Raw genomic sequence first — 14,796 nt, 5'->3', positions numbered from 1 at the left:
CACAAGCAAAACAAAATCTAAAAAGTGAGCCAGAGCCTGGTGTGGTGGCGCACGCCTGTAATCCCAGCACTCGCGAGGTAGTGATAGGAGGATCGGCGTGAGTTCGAGGCCACCCTGAGACTACATAGTGAGACCCTACCTCAAAAAAAAAAAAAAACACCAAAATACATAAATAAATAATTAAATAAAAAGTGAGCCAGGATGTATGGGTCAGCGACAGAATGTTTGCCTAGTACGTAGAAGATTCCTCCCCTCCCATGCGCCACTTCTTCTGGCTTCTACTCAACCTCATCATACCCAAGGCTCGAGAACCATCGGAAAGAAAAAGAAATGAAACCCTGACTCAGGCTGCAAGTAGATGAGCCTTGAGGACTTCATGGTGAATGAGTGAGCCCATCACAAAAGCACAGATACTGTCCGATGCTATGTGGATGAGAAACCCAGCGTGGAAAACATTCTAGAAGAATCATGCATTATCAGAGGCTGGGGAGGGAGAAATGGGGAATTGGTTTTTAGTGGGAACAGTGTCACAACGCTACAAGAAGATGTTCTGGACACGTGTCACTCGGCAACATGAAGTCCTTAACACTGCACATTAAACATAGACCTGTGGGTGGAGCTCTCCCTGTCTGCTCATTTTGCTCTGATAGCTCCCTCTACTTCCTGTGTGCTCATGCTGTGTTAGGAAAATTAAAGTGTTTCAAGTTTATCAAGAAATAATTTTATTGCCATACACACTTATGGGTACAGTGCGATAATTTAATACATGATATAATGTTGAATGAGGCAATCAGTAATTAAGAGTTCTCATCTCCTTAAACATTTCTTTGTGTTGGGAGAGGAAAATTCTTGGCTAAAGTCCAGAAGTGACTAGCTACTGGGCAAGCCCTTAATCAATTAATTGTTCTCTTTAAAAAAAAAAAAAAAAAAACAGGACGTAAGTTAAAAGTTTATGACTCCACAGTCAGTGTTCAGTCAGAAAGCCTTTTAAATTTGAATGTTGACATACTATTGATACACATATAGTTGTAAAAAGGAAGACAGACAGACGGACACTGTTCCCACTTCCCCAGTTTTGTATGTATGTGCTTGTATGTAGAAATTTGTTCAGTTTCTCCCTTGTTTTATCTTTTGTTGTTGTTGTTGTTTGTTTTTTGAGGTCTCATTGTAGCCAAAGCTGACCTGGAATTCACTATGTAATCTCAGGGTGGCCTTGAACTCACAGCAATCCTCCCACCTCTGCCTCTGGATTGTTTTATCTTTTTTTTTTTTTTTAAAGAATAACTTATGTATTTGGGAGAAAGAGAGAGATTGAAAATGGGCACGCCAGGGCCTCCAGCCGGTGTAAATGATCTGCAGCCGCAGGTGCCAACTTGTGCTTACGTGGGTACTGGGGAATTGAACCTGGGTCCTTAGGCTTCACAGGTAAGTGCCTTAATCACTAAGTCACCTCTCTAGCCCTGTTTTATCTTTTTGTGGCACAATCTCAACAGCGATGATCTTGCCTCAGCCTCATGAATACTGGGACTACAGGTGTGTGCCACCACTCCTGGCTGCCACTTAGGGTCTTTACCTGAGTAGGCTCTTGTTACCACCATGGTCAAGTTGCCACACAGCTCCAAGCCACAGGACCCCCCCACGGCCATCCACTTGCTTCCTCTACCCCTTCCTCTGTCCCTAACCCCTGGCAACCAATAGTCCATTCTGCTCTCCTAATAAATTATAGCAGTGGAATAAAATGACTTATAGTCTTTTGGGATAGGATCTTCACTTAAAATAATTCCTTGGAGATGTGTCCTGCAAGAACTTTCAATAGCTTAAGCTTTTTTTAAAATTTATTTTTTTATTTTTTTTTTAATTTATTTATTTATTTATTTGAGAGTGACAGACACAGAGAGAAAGACAGATAGAGGGAAAGAGAGAGAGAATGGGCACGCCAGGGCTTCCAGCCTCTGCAAACGAACTCCAGACGCGTGCGCCCCCTTGTGCATCTGGCTAACGTGGGACCTGGGGAACCGAGCCTCGAACCGGGGTCCTTAGGCTTCACAGGCAAGCGCTTAACCGCTAAGCCATCTCTCCAGCCCAATAGCTTAAGCTTTAAGGACTCAGGAAAGACCATCTTCTTACATGTCGACTTTTCCCCCTTCCAATTTGGGTGCATAGCTTGATCTATTAAACAGACCACCACTGAGGAGTCATATTTAGTACCTTTGTCATTGCTGTGGCTTACAGAGACAATTTAAGGGAGGAGAGGGTCGTCTTGGCTCATGGTTTCAGAGGAGACAGGACAGCCTGATGGGGAAAGCAGGACCGAGTTCATAATGGTGGGACTGTGTGGCTGAGGCTCTTCACATCTTGGCAGCTCAGGAAGCAGAGACGGGACCGGAAGCAGGGTTGGACCATAAGCCTCGAGGTTCACACCAGTGGCCTGAAGCCTGCCAGCTAGGTCCTGTCTCCAAAAGGTTCCATAACCACCCTGTGGGAGTTTGAGTATATGTCCCCACTGACTCAGGTGTTAAAGTTAAGCTTGTAACTTGGATCTCCAGCAGCCTGGCTAGAGGAGGTGTCACTGGGAGCAGACCCTAGAGTCCACCCAAAGGTGTGCAGAGAAGCTTGACTTCTGAGGGGGGCGGGGCATCTGCTTGCCATCTGTTTGCACTTGCTGCTTTTTGGTGTTTATTGGCTCTTTGGTCGTTTCTCTCTGCTTGGATGTATGGAAGCAGTTTATTCCACCATTGATGAAACTTCCCCTGGATCTGTAAGCTTGAAATAAATTCCTTCCTCCCATGAGCTGTGTCTGGTTTGGATGTTCATCCTAGCAACATGGAACTGACTACAGCAGTCCCCAAACAGTGCCACCGGCTGAGGACTACGTGTTAAATGTGTCACCTCAGAACTGACCGACATGGCCTAGCGATCTGCCAGAGCAGGGGCTGGAGACGTGTTCAGCTGGTAGGAAGAATGCTTGCCTAGCGTGAGCAAAGCACCAGGTTCGATACTCAGTGCTGTCGAAAGCTAGGCATTGTGGCTCATGCCTATTATCCCAGCTCACAGCTCACAGCTCACAGCAGGAGAAGGCAAGAGGACCATAGCAGGTGCAAGCCTAGCCTGGGCTACATGAGACCCTGTCTCAAAACAAGCAAACAAACAAAAGAAAGAAAGATAAAAATAGAAATTTGCCAAAGCATTTCCTCCTTAGTATTTAATTGATTTTTTTTTTAATTTTTTTTTTTTTTGAGACAAGACTGGCCTGGAACTCTTAAAATTCTTTGCCTTCACCTCTTGGGTGCTGGAATTAGAGGCCTCCACCGCCACACCTGGCTTTAATTAACTCTTGCCCTGCTGTTTTGTAAACCAATCAGTTTCTTCAAGTGACTCTGGAGTCCAGTCCCAGTCTCAGACACAGCCCTTTCCTTGAGTCTCTGAAAACAAAGCACTTCAGGCTTAGAGTTGCTTGGGAAATTACCAGAGTAGCAACCATCTGTGAGGAAGGAAATCCAGTTACTTCAGTTGCATACATTTGAAGATAACACACTATGACAGTATCCAGGATTATCAGATTTATCTGCACTTTGTTCAATATCTGAGACACGTATCAGGGACACATTTATGCAAATTAACTCAAAGGGGGCTTGGAATTACTTACTTCTTGACGGTTTTTCATGTAATTATACATGAAGTAAGCATAATTACTTGCTTTATTTTGTTGCTGCTGTTGTTTTGGCCATGTGTGTGTGTGTGTGTGTGTGTGTGTGTGGTGTGCATGCACATGTCTGTGCCCATATGGTGCCCCTTGTACTCCCCTGGGGTGGCTGCAGTGGACCATGGGTGTCCCTGTCCATCACTTCTTGGGCTGATCTTATTTGTTCTTACTGACCCCGGGCTTGCCATTTTGCACAAACTCTGGAGAACCCCAGGTCTCTGCTCCCCCGTGGGACTGGGGCTGACGGTGCACGTGGCCACACATCGCTGTCTAACATGGCTTCTGGAGGCGTCTCAGCCCCCCTCAGGTCCTTATAGGAAGCATATTTACCCATCTCTTCAGCCTGGTTTGGCTTTTAAAATATTATTATTTTGGGCTGGAGAGCTGGCTTAGCGGTTAAGCGCTTGCCTGTGAAGCCTAAGGACCCCGGTTCGAGGCTCAGTTCCCCAGGTCCCACGTTAGCCAGATGCACAAGGGGGCGCACGTGTCTGGAGTTCGTTTGCAGTGGCTGGAGACCCTGGCATGCCCATTCTCTCTCTCTCTCTCTCTCTCTCTAACTACCTCTTTCTCTCTCTGTCACTCTCAAATAAGTAAAAATAAAAAAAAAATGTTAAAAAAATTATTATTTTTATTTTTATTTCTTTTTTGTTTTTTCGAGGTAGAGTCTCACTCTAGCCCAGGCTGACCTGGAATTCACTATGTAGTCTCAGGCTGGCCTTGAACTCGTGGTGATCCTCCTACCTCTGCCTCCCAAGTGCTGGGATTAGAGGTGTGTGCCACCACGCCTGACTTTTTTTTTTTTTTGAGACAGGTTAACCCTGGCTGATGTGAAACTTGTTATGTAGCCTAAGAAGGCCTGGAATTCAATATCCTCCTGCTTAGACCTCCCAAGTGCTAGGATTACAGAAGTGTGCCCCCACACCTAGCTAAGCCTAATTAGTTTGCTCCTTCTTACAAAATGGGAGACACATGTGCCACCTTGTGCATCTGGCTTATGTGGGTCCTGGGGAGTCAAACCTGGGTCCTTTGGCTTTGTAGGTAAGTGCCTTGACTGCTGAGCCATCTCTCCAGCTCTCACAATCTCTCATTAAGAGCACATCACAGAATGTTGGTGCACACCTGGAAGTTAAAGGCCAGAGGATCAAGAGTTCAAGGTCAGACTGGAGAGATGGCTCAGCAGTTAAAGGCACTTGCTTGCAAAGCCTGACAGCCCAAGTTCAAATCCCCAGTACCTAAGCAAAGCAAGGAACACAAAGTGGTGCAAGCATCTGGGGTTCATTTGCAGTGGCAGGAGGCCCTGGCATGCCCATTCCTTCCCTCTTCCTCTCTCTCTTCTTGCAAATAAATAAACAATATTTAAAAAAATAATTCAAGGTCATCCTCCGCTACATAGAGTGTGAGGCCATTCTGGGACACACAATATACTGTCCCAAACGAAAGCCTTGCCTCTGGCTAGGGTTGTGCTGGAGGCCAAGTCTTTCACACATCAGCCTGTGGAGAACATTTTAGAGCAAAGCACGGCACGTGTATAGTACTGGTTCTAAGTCCTAATGGTGGCTGATACCACCTACACAAGGCCTGACCAAAGGAGGAAAAAATTGCTATTTTTTCTAAGTTAGCACTTTGCTTATTTATTTAGAGACAGAGTTCTGTATAGCCCAGGCTGGCCTCAAATTCACTGTGTAGCTGAGGATGACCTTGAACTTCTGATCCTCCTGTCTCTACCTCTTGAGTGCTGGGATGACAGCCCTGTGCCATCATGCCAGGTTTATGAGGTACTGGGGATCAAACCCAGGGCAAGCCCTCTTCCAACTGAGCTATATCTCTAGGTCTGGGATAGTACCCTATATAAACACTTCCATTTGTCCATTTTCTGTTATTATAATAAAATACCTGAATCAGGGTTCTTTCTTTCCTTCTTCTGTCTTTCTTTCTTCCCTTCCTTCTTCCCTCCCTTCATTTCTTTCTTTCCTCCCTCCCTCCCCTCCTTTCTTGCAAGACAGTCTTACTATGTAGTCTAGGCTGACTTGAATTCACTGTATCTCCCAGGCTGGCCTCAAACTTGTGACCAATCCTCCTGCCTCAAGGTTCTGAGTACTGGGATTGCAGTTGTGAACCACCATGCCTGGCACTCTCTTTACTTTTTTTTTTTAATATTTTAAAAAATTTTTTATTTATTTATTTGAGAGCGACAGACACAGAGAGAAAGACAGATAGAGGGAGAGAGAGAGAATGGGCGCGCCAGGGCTTCCAGCCTCTGCAAACGAACTCCAGAAGCGTGCACCCCCTTGTGCATCTGGCTAACATGGGACCTGGGGAACCGAGCCTCGAACCGGGGTCCTTAGGCTTCACAAGCAAGCGCTTAACCACTAAGCCATCTCTCCCGCCCCTCTCTTTCCTTTTAATTGTTGTTGTTGGAGACAGGTTCTAACTATGCAGCACACAACTGGCCTCAAATTTAAATCCTACTGCCTCTCTTTCTTGCTGCTAGGGTTACAAACATATGTAATCATGCCCAGCTCCCATATGTATTTTATCAGTTGATTCAGTTTCACATTAATCAGTCCTTGTTCTGCCTGATTTTGGTTAGTGGCTTCATGAATCCATCAGTCTCTGCATTTGAGTTTTGGAAAATATCTATGCAGTCAAAAGTTATTGGAAATTCATACTTGTGAGATCTTATCTTTCCCAGAACTCTTTGAAGATACCACATTCTAGGTTTATAATTGATGCAAAATGCTTCCAGAAACGCATTAGAATAACGTGATTGAACTTGAACTACACTATCAATGTCTAAAGCTCTGATGACAGTTCTCCATGACAAAGAAATGTTTCTGTAGCCTGAAAAAAATCTGACATTAGAATCAGGTGTGGTGACAAATGTCTGTAACTATCCCAACACTTAGGAAGTAGAGGCAGGAGGATCAGAAGTTTCAGGTCATGGGGCTGGAGAGATGGCTCAGTGGTTAAGATGCAAAGCCTAAGGACCAGGGTTTGAGCCCCCAGGACCCATGTAAAGCCTGATGCACAAGGTAGTGTGTGCATCTGGAGTTTGTTTGCAGTGGCTAGAGGCCCTGGTGCACCCATTGACTCCCTCTCTCCCTCTCTCTCTCTCAAGTAAATGAATAAAATATTTTAAAAAGTCCTAGGTCAGGGGCTGGGAAGATGGCTCAGCAGTTAAGGTGCTTGCTTACAAAGCCTCCAGCCTGAGTTCAAATCCCTAGTGCACACGTAAAGCCAAGTGGAACCATTTGGTGTTTATCTGTAGTGACAAGAGACTCGGGTGTGCACACACACACATGCAAATAATTAATTTAAAAGTATATTTTATTTATTTATTTGAGAAAGAAAGAAAGAGGCAAAGAGAGACAGAAAATGGGCATACCAGGGCATCTAGCCACTTAAAATGAACTCCAGATGCATGCACCACCTTCTGTATCTGGCTTTACATGGGTACCGGGGAATTGAACCTGGGTCCTTTGGCTTTGCCATCAAGTGCCCTAACCACTAAGCCATCTCTCCAGCCCAATAAATATTTATTTTACATGGAGTTCCAGGCCAGCCAAGGCTACATAGTGAGACTGTCTCAAAAATTTACTGTTAGATTTATGAGTGATAATATATACCAGGAGGTACAAGATTTATAAGGCTCATAGGATTTTAGGACATATGTTAGTCATGCATTCAAAATTTGTTCATACATGTGGTAACACACCTTTAAGTCTAGCACTCAGGAGGCTGAGGCTGGTCTACAGACAGAGTGAGTTCCAGGTCAGCTTAGGCTACAGTGAGACCCTGCTTTAAAAAGAACAAAAAACTGTGGGATATTTTTTGCTATATTAATTTTAAAAAATGAATCAAGGGCTGGAGAGATGGCTTAGCTGTTAAGGTGCTTGCTGTGAAGCCCAAGGACTCAGGTTCAACTCCCCAGAACCCACATAAACCAGACACACAAAGTGACTCATGTGCACAAGGTAGTGTACATGTCTTGAGTTCGATTGCCATGGCTAGAGGCCCTAGCATGCCATTCCCCCCCCCAAAAAAAAAACTTTTATAAAAGAACCAAGCAAGCCTAACCAAACAGAAACCAATTAGTTCATACAAATATAAGTCTACTATCTATCTCACAGACTTTTAGGGGCCTCTGGAGGTCCCAAAATGAGACATAGACAAAAATTTTATAACTGGGCTAGGGAAATGGCTTAGCAGTTAAGGCATTTGCCTGCAAAGCCTAAGGACCCCAGTTTGATTCCCCAGGACCCATGTAAAGCAGATGTACAAGGGGACACATGTGTCTGGAGTTCATTTGCAGTGGCTGGAGGCCCTGCATGCCCATTCTCTCTCTCCCTCTCTCTCTTTTCCTCTTCCTCTCTCTCAAATAAATCAATAAATATCAAGGCATGGTAATTCACTCCTTTAATCCCAGCACTTGGGAGGCACAGATAGGAGGATCACCATAAGTTTAAGGTCACCCTGGGACTATATACTGAATTCCAGGTCAGCCTGAGGTAGAGTGAGACCTTACCTCAGAACACCGAATAAATAAATAAATAAAATTTAAAAATAGGGCTGGAGAGATGGCTTAGCGATTAAGCACTTGCCTGTGAAGCCTAAGGACCCCGGTTCGAGGCTCGGTTCCCCAGGTCCCACGTTAGCCAGATGCACAAGGGGGCGCACATGTCTGGAGTTTGTTTGCAGAGGCTGGAAGCCCTGGCACACCCATTCTCTCTCTCTCCCTCTGTCTTTCTCTCTGTGTCTGTCACTCTCAAATTAAAAAAAAAAAAATTTAAAAATAAATAAAATGGTTTTTTTAATTTAAAAAAATTAATTGATTTTACTAAGTGAGGTAACCCAGGCCCAGAAAGCCAAGCACCACATGTTCTCTCTCATATGTGGATCCTAGCTACAGATGATTGGGCTTCTGCGTGAGAAGGAAAATACTTAGTAGCAGAGGCCAGTAAGTTAAAAAGGAGACATAAAAGGGAAGAGAAAGGAAGGGAGGAGGGTACTTAATAGGTTGATATTGTATATATGTAAGTACAATGATTGAGATGGGGAGGTAATATGATGGAGAATGTAATTTCAAAGGGAAATTTCAGAGGGAGGGAATTACCATGGGATATTTTTTTATAATCATGGAAAATGTTAATAAAAATTTAAAAATTAAAATATATATATATATATATATATTTATTTATGTATGTATTTGCAAGGAGAGAGAAGAGAGAATGGGTGCCCTAGGACCTCTTGCCACTGCACACAAACTCCAGGCCCATGTTCCACTTTGTGCAGCCAGCTCTAATTTGGGAATCAAACATGGGCCTGCAGGCTTTACAGTCAAGCACGTTTAACCATTGAGACATCTCCCCAGCTTGAGAAAGGGTTTTGTTATGTACCATACTAGCCTAGAACTTGTGATCCTCCTACTTCAGTCCTCCAAAGTGATGGGATTTTGGGCATTGCCATGATGCCTTGTTCTGAAAAAGATTTTTTGTTGTTATTTGCTTGTTTTTTAAGGTAGGTTCTCAAAAAAGCCAGGCTGACCTGGAACTCACCCTATAGTTCCAGGCTGGCCTTGAATCACAGCAATCCTCCTGTCTTTGCCTCCCAAATGTGAAAAAAAATTCTGAAATTACATATGAAATAGGAGTATTTCTTTGGAGCTCTTTTTCTCTGACCCCTCCCTTTGCTCTCTGCCCTTCTCTAATGCTTTTGCTGAAGCTAGAGTGGAGATGCTCATTGTTCCTCAGGGTGGGGAAGCATACCCCTCATCTCAGCACTTGGGAGCCTGAGGCAGGAGGATTGCTACAATTTTTATTTATTTATTTCTCATTGACAGCTTCCATGACTGTAAACAACATCCCATGGTAATTCCCTCCCTCTCCCCCCCACTTTCCCCTTTGAAACTCCACTCTCTATCATATCCCTCCTCCTTTCAATCAGTCTCTCTTTTATTTTGATGTCATGATCTTTTCCTCATATCTTGTGTAGGTAGTGTCAGGCACTGTGAGGTCATGGATATCCAGACCATTTTATGTCTGGGGGGAGCACATTGTAAGGAGTCCTACCCTTCCTTTGGCTCTTACATTCTTTCTGCCACCTCTTCCACAATGGACCCTGAGCCTTGGAAGGTGTGATAGAGATATTGCAGTGCTGAGCACTCCTCTGTCACTTCTTCTCAGCACCATGGTGCCTTCTGAGTCATCCCAAGGTCATTGCCATCTGAAAAGAGAAGGTTCTCTAACCAAAAGTGAGAGTAACATTAATATAAGGGTATGAACATTAAGAGAAGTGCTTACTGGGCAGTTTGATGAGCATAGTATATACATTTAGCCAGACAGCAGCAGACGTTACACCCATAGGGCTCATGACTACCCCTGTTTTAAGTTTTCAGTATCAGGGATGTATTCCCCCCCATGGAGCGGGCCTCCAGTCCAATTAGAGGGCAGTTGGTTTCCCCCATAACTGACATGCCACTATTGCATCAGTTGACTCATTTGGCCCGGCTGGCCAAATATAAGGCTTGCAGTGTCCACTGTTGAGTATCTTCACTGATGATTTCTCTTTCCCATTGAACTGCAGGCAGCGTGGCTTTTTTCCGGCTTTCTGTCAGCTGCTCTACATGGAGGTGATTTTCAGATCAGGATTGCTACAATTTTATCTTATTTTTTTATTTTTATTTATTTATTTGGCAGCAACAGAGAGACAGCCGCTCACGTCTGGCTCACGTGGGTCCCGGGGCGTCGGGCCTCGAACCCGGCTCCTCAGGCTTCGCAGGCAAGTGCTCAACCGCTAAGCCATCTCTCCAGCCCCATGGATTGCTACAATTTTGAGGGCAGCCTGGACTAACTTTATAATGAGTTTACATGCCAGCATGAGCTACAGAAACCCTGATTCAATACAAAAGGAGGGTCTGGAGAGGTAGTGTGATGGTTAAAAGTGCTTGTTGTGCTCTTTGCTTCTGGGCCACTGCAAAGCAAACAGTTGCTTTTTTTAATTTTTTTTTTTTCTTTTTCGAGGTAGAGTCTCACCCTAGCTCAGGCTCACCTGGGAATCACTCTGTAGTCTCAGGGTGGCCTCGAACTCACAGCGACCCTCCTACCTCTGCCTCCCGAGTGCTGGGATTAAAGGTGTGTGCCACTATGCTGGCTTAAATGTTATTTTTAACATGTGCATGTGGTGTGTGTGCGTGTGTGTGTGCGTGTGCGTGCGCGCATGCGCACGTGGTTTTTTTTTCCAGGTTGGGTCTTGCAATAGTCCAGGCTGACCTGGAATTAATCTCAAACTGTCCTAGAACTCACAGCGATCCTCCTACCCCAGCATCCCAAATGCTAGGATTAATGGCATGCGCCACCATGCCTGGCTTGAGTGTCTTTCCCTATTGCTGTCCACCTTTTTTCTTTTTAAATATATTTTTTTGGGGGCTGGAGAGATGGATTAATGGTTAAGGCCTAAGAACCCAGGTTCGATTCTCCAGGTCCCATGTAAGTCAGATGAACATGGCGGCGCATACATCTGGAGTTTGTATGCAGTGACTAGAGGCCCTGGTGTCCCCATTCTCTCTCTCTCTCTCTCTCTCTCTCTCTCTCTCTCTCTCTCTGTCTCAAATAAAAATAAATAAAAATATTTTATTTAAAAATTGCTTGTTGTGCAAGCCAGATGACCATTGTTCAGATTCCCAGAACATATAGATAGATAGATAGATAGATAGATAGATAGATAGATAGATAGGCACACACACACATACACACACACATATATATCACAGGAAACTGGATGTGGTGACCCAGGCTGTAATCCCAGCACTCAGAAGGCAGAAGTTCAAGACCAAGACCATCTTCAGCTACTTGGTGAGTTTGAGGCAGACCTGGCTACATGGCTCTGTCTCAAAAAAAAAGGGGGGTGCTGGAGAGATGGCTTAGTGGTTGAGAACTTGCCTGTGAAGCTTAAGGACCCCAGTTCAAGGCTTGATTCCCTAGGACCCACATAAGCCAGATGCACGAGTGGGTGCGTGCATCTGGAGTCATTTGCAGTGGCTGGAGGCCCTGGTGCGCTCATTCAATCTCTCTCTCTCTCTCTCTCTCTCTCTCTATCTGCCTCTTTCTCTCTGTCTGTTCTCACAAATTAATAAATAAAAATACACAAAAAAATAAAAAAGAAAAGAAAATATACCCTACCAAAATAGGGGAAAAAAATACAGGAAGTAGCTGCAAGAGGTTGATAGGCCATGACTAGATGGTGGAGGCTCTGCTCCTTCCTGATCCCTAGGAAAGTCCTTTGTACCCCAGAGTCCCCCTAAGATAGCGGTCAGAGGTGGCAGCTCCTTTATCGCCTCAAGATTGACAGCCTTGAATACACCCGATCCTTCTTACAGCTTCCTCTCTTCTGGCCTGCATGTGATGGGTGGCCGTTCTGGTAACTGCATTGTAAATTTATAAATATATGTCCTATTTACATAGACCTCGTTTACTTGTTCTTAATCATTTTGTCTAAATGGCTCATGGAAATTTTATGAGGTATTGAGCAAAGCCAGTCACCATATCAAGTAATTTCCCTACCAACCACTTTCATTACGTGGATGTGGGACAGCTGCCACCTGAGGAAGATCTCTCAAGTTAAGTACATGACATTTGTCAGTCAGAAAGCAGATATATGGCCAGGCATGGTGGCTCAGGCCAGCCTGAGGCTACAAAGAGAATTCCAGGTCAGCCTGGGTTAGAGCAAGACCCTATCTCAAAAAACAAAACCAAAAACAGCATAAATGTTCAGCCAGGCATTGGGCACACACCTTCAATCCCAGCACTCAGGAGACAAAGGTAGGGGAATCAGTGTGAGTTTGAGGCCAGCCTGGGCTATAGAGTGAGTTCTAGGTCAGCCTGGGCTAGAGACCCTACCTTAAACAAATAAAAACAACAAAAACTCACTCCTCAAAATAAATGGAGACTATTCTTTTTTGTTTGTTTTGTTTTGAGGCAGGATTTCTCTCTAGCCCAGGATGATGGAATTCACTCCGATGCCCAGGATGGCCTTGAACTCACAGTGATCCTCCTACCTCAGCCTCAGAAGCGCTAGGGTTATAAGCATGTACAATTGTGCCAGCTGTCAGGGACTGTTTCTTTTTTAAATATTTTATTTATTTGAGAGAGAGAGAAAAAAATGGGTGCACTAGGGTCTCTGGCCACTACAAATGAACTCCACACACATGCACCACCTTGTGAATCTGGATTTATGTGGATACTGGGGAATTGAATCTGGGTCCTTAGGCTTCACAGGCAAGTGCCTTAACTGCTAAACCATCTCTCCAGCCCTTTTGGGGACCATTTCTTTCTCTCTTAAAAAAATTTTTTTTGTTTATTTTTATTTATTTATTTGAGAGCAACAGACAGAGAGAGAAAGAGGCAGATAGAGAGAGAATGGGCACGCCAGGGCCTCCAGCCACTGCAAATGAACTCCAGATGCATGCGCCCCCTTGTGCATCTGGCTAACGTGGGTTCTGGGGAATCGAGCCTCGAACTGGGATCCTTAGGCTTCACAGGCAAATGCTTAACCGCTAAGCCATCTATCCAGCCCCTTGAGGACCATTTCTATAGTTCTGCACTGGAGAAGTTTCTCTGACTGTACATGGAGTATGGTCTGTGGTCCACAAGGAGAAAGCGCAGAATTGTCTCTCCAGCGAGGAGCCGGCTTTCGGTCTTGCTTGGCTGCACCCACCTTTTGCCACTGATGGAAATTCTTCTCTCCTCTTGGGAGAGTTAGAGGGAGGGAACACAGCACAAATGGCTTTCCACCTATGAAATTCGTTGGAAAAAAAAATAACAACAATAAATAAGCCAACAAACTAGACTTGTTTACTTAAGGTTTTCCCAAGTCTAAACTTTGAAAAGCATTTGGGTTTACTTTACTGAATTTATGAGTGCTTATTTATTTCTAAGTCAATTTGGTGCTTTATAGACAATTTAGCATCACGTGTACAGACACAAGCAGGGAAATGAGGTAGAAGCAACATAGAAGGGACAACCAATGCCTTTCTCTTCCGTGCACACGCACATGTGGATATAACAGAACACACAAGCCCTTGCATATAAAATACATGGAAAGCGATCTGACAGCTTGCATTTTGGAAATGATTGAGATGATGTCCTTCATCTGTTAGCTTTTAAATACATTTTTAAACATGTTTTCTTTGTATTTGTTCATTTGAGAGAGAAAAAGAAGGAGGGAGGGAGAGAGAGAAAGAGAATGTGTACACCAGGGCCTCCAGCTGCTGCAAACGAACAGCAAACGCATGCGCCACCTTGTGCATCTGCCTTATGTGGGTCCTCAGGAATCAAACCTGGGTCCTTTGGCTTTGCAGTCAAATGCCTTAAGTGCTAAGTCATCTATTCAGCCCTGAAATACATTTTTGGATTTTGGTTGTGTGTGTGTGTGCGTGCGCGCATGTGTGTGTAGATGGATGCGCCCCATGCACGCATACGCAGGAGAGGAAGGCATTGGTTCCTTCTCTATATTGCTTCCACCTTGTTTCCCAGAGACAATGTCTCACTGATCCTGGAGCTCCTGTTTTGTGGCTGCACTGACTGACCAGTATTTACCCCACTCAGTACAGGGGTGACAGACATAAACAGTCATGCCCAGCTGTGGTGGTTTGATTCAGGTGTCCCCCATAAACTTAGGTGTTCCAAATGCTAGGTCCCCAGCTGGTGGTAATTTGGGAAATGAATCCCTTTGGAGGCAGTGTATTGTTGGTACACTGTACTGGCTATAACGCCCAGCTTTCTCTAGCCAGTGTTTGGCACATTCTCCTGTTGCTGTTCATCGGATGTTGGCCAGGGGGTGATGGACACCCTCTGCTCATGCCATTGTTCTCCCCTGCCATCATGGAGCTTCCTCTTGAGTCTGTAAAGCCAAAATAAACCTTTTTATTCCCCCACAAGCTGCTCTTGGTCGGGTGTTTTCTGACAGCAATGCATACCTGACTGTAACACTGGCCTTGTGTGTGTGTGTGTGTGTGTGTGTGTGTGTGTGTGTGTGTGTGTGCGCGCACGCGCACACGCATGCACTAGGGCTTGAACTCAGCACCTCATGCTTGTGCA

Source organism: Jaculus jaculus, chromosome 4 (assembly GCF_020740685.1).
Source record: "Jaculus jaculus isolate mJacJac1 chromosome 4, mJacJac1.mat.Y.cur, whole genome shotgun sequence".
Lineage (NCBI taxonomy): Eukaryota > Metazoa > Chordata > Mammalia > Rodentia > Dipodidae > Jaculus > Jaculus jaculus.
This window is presented reverse-complemented; position numbering follows the sequence as displayed.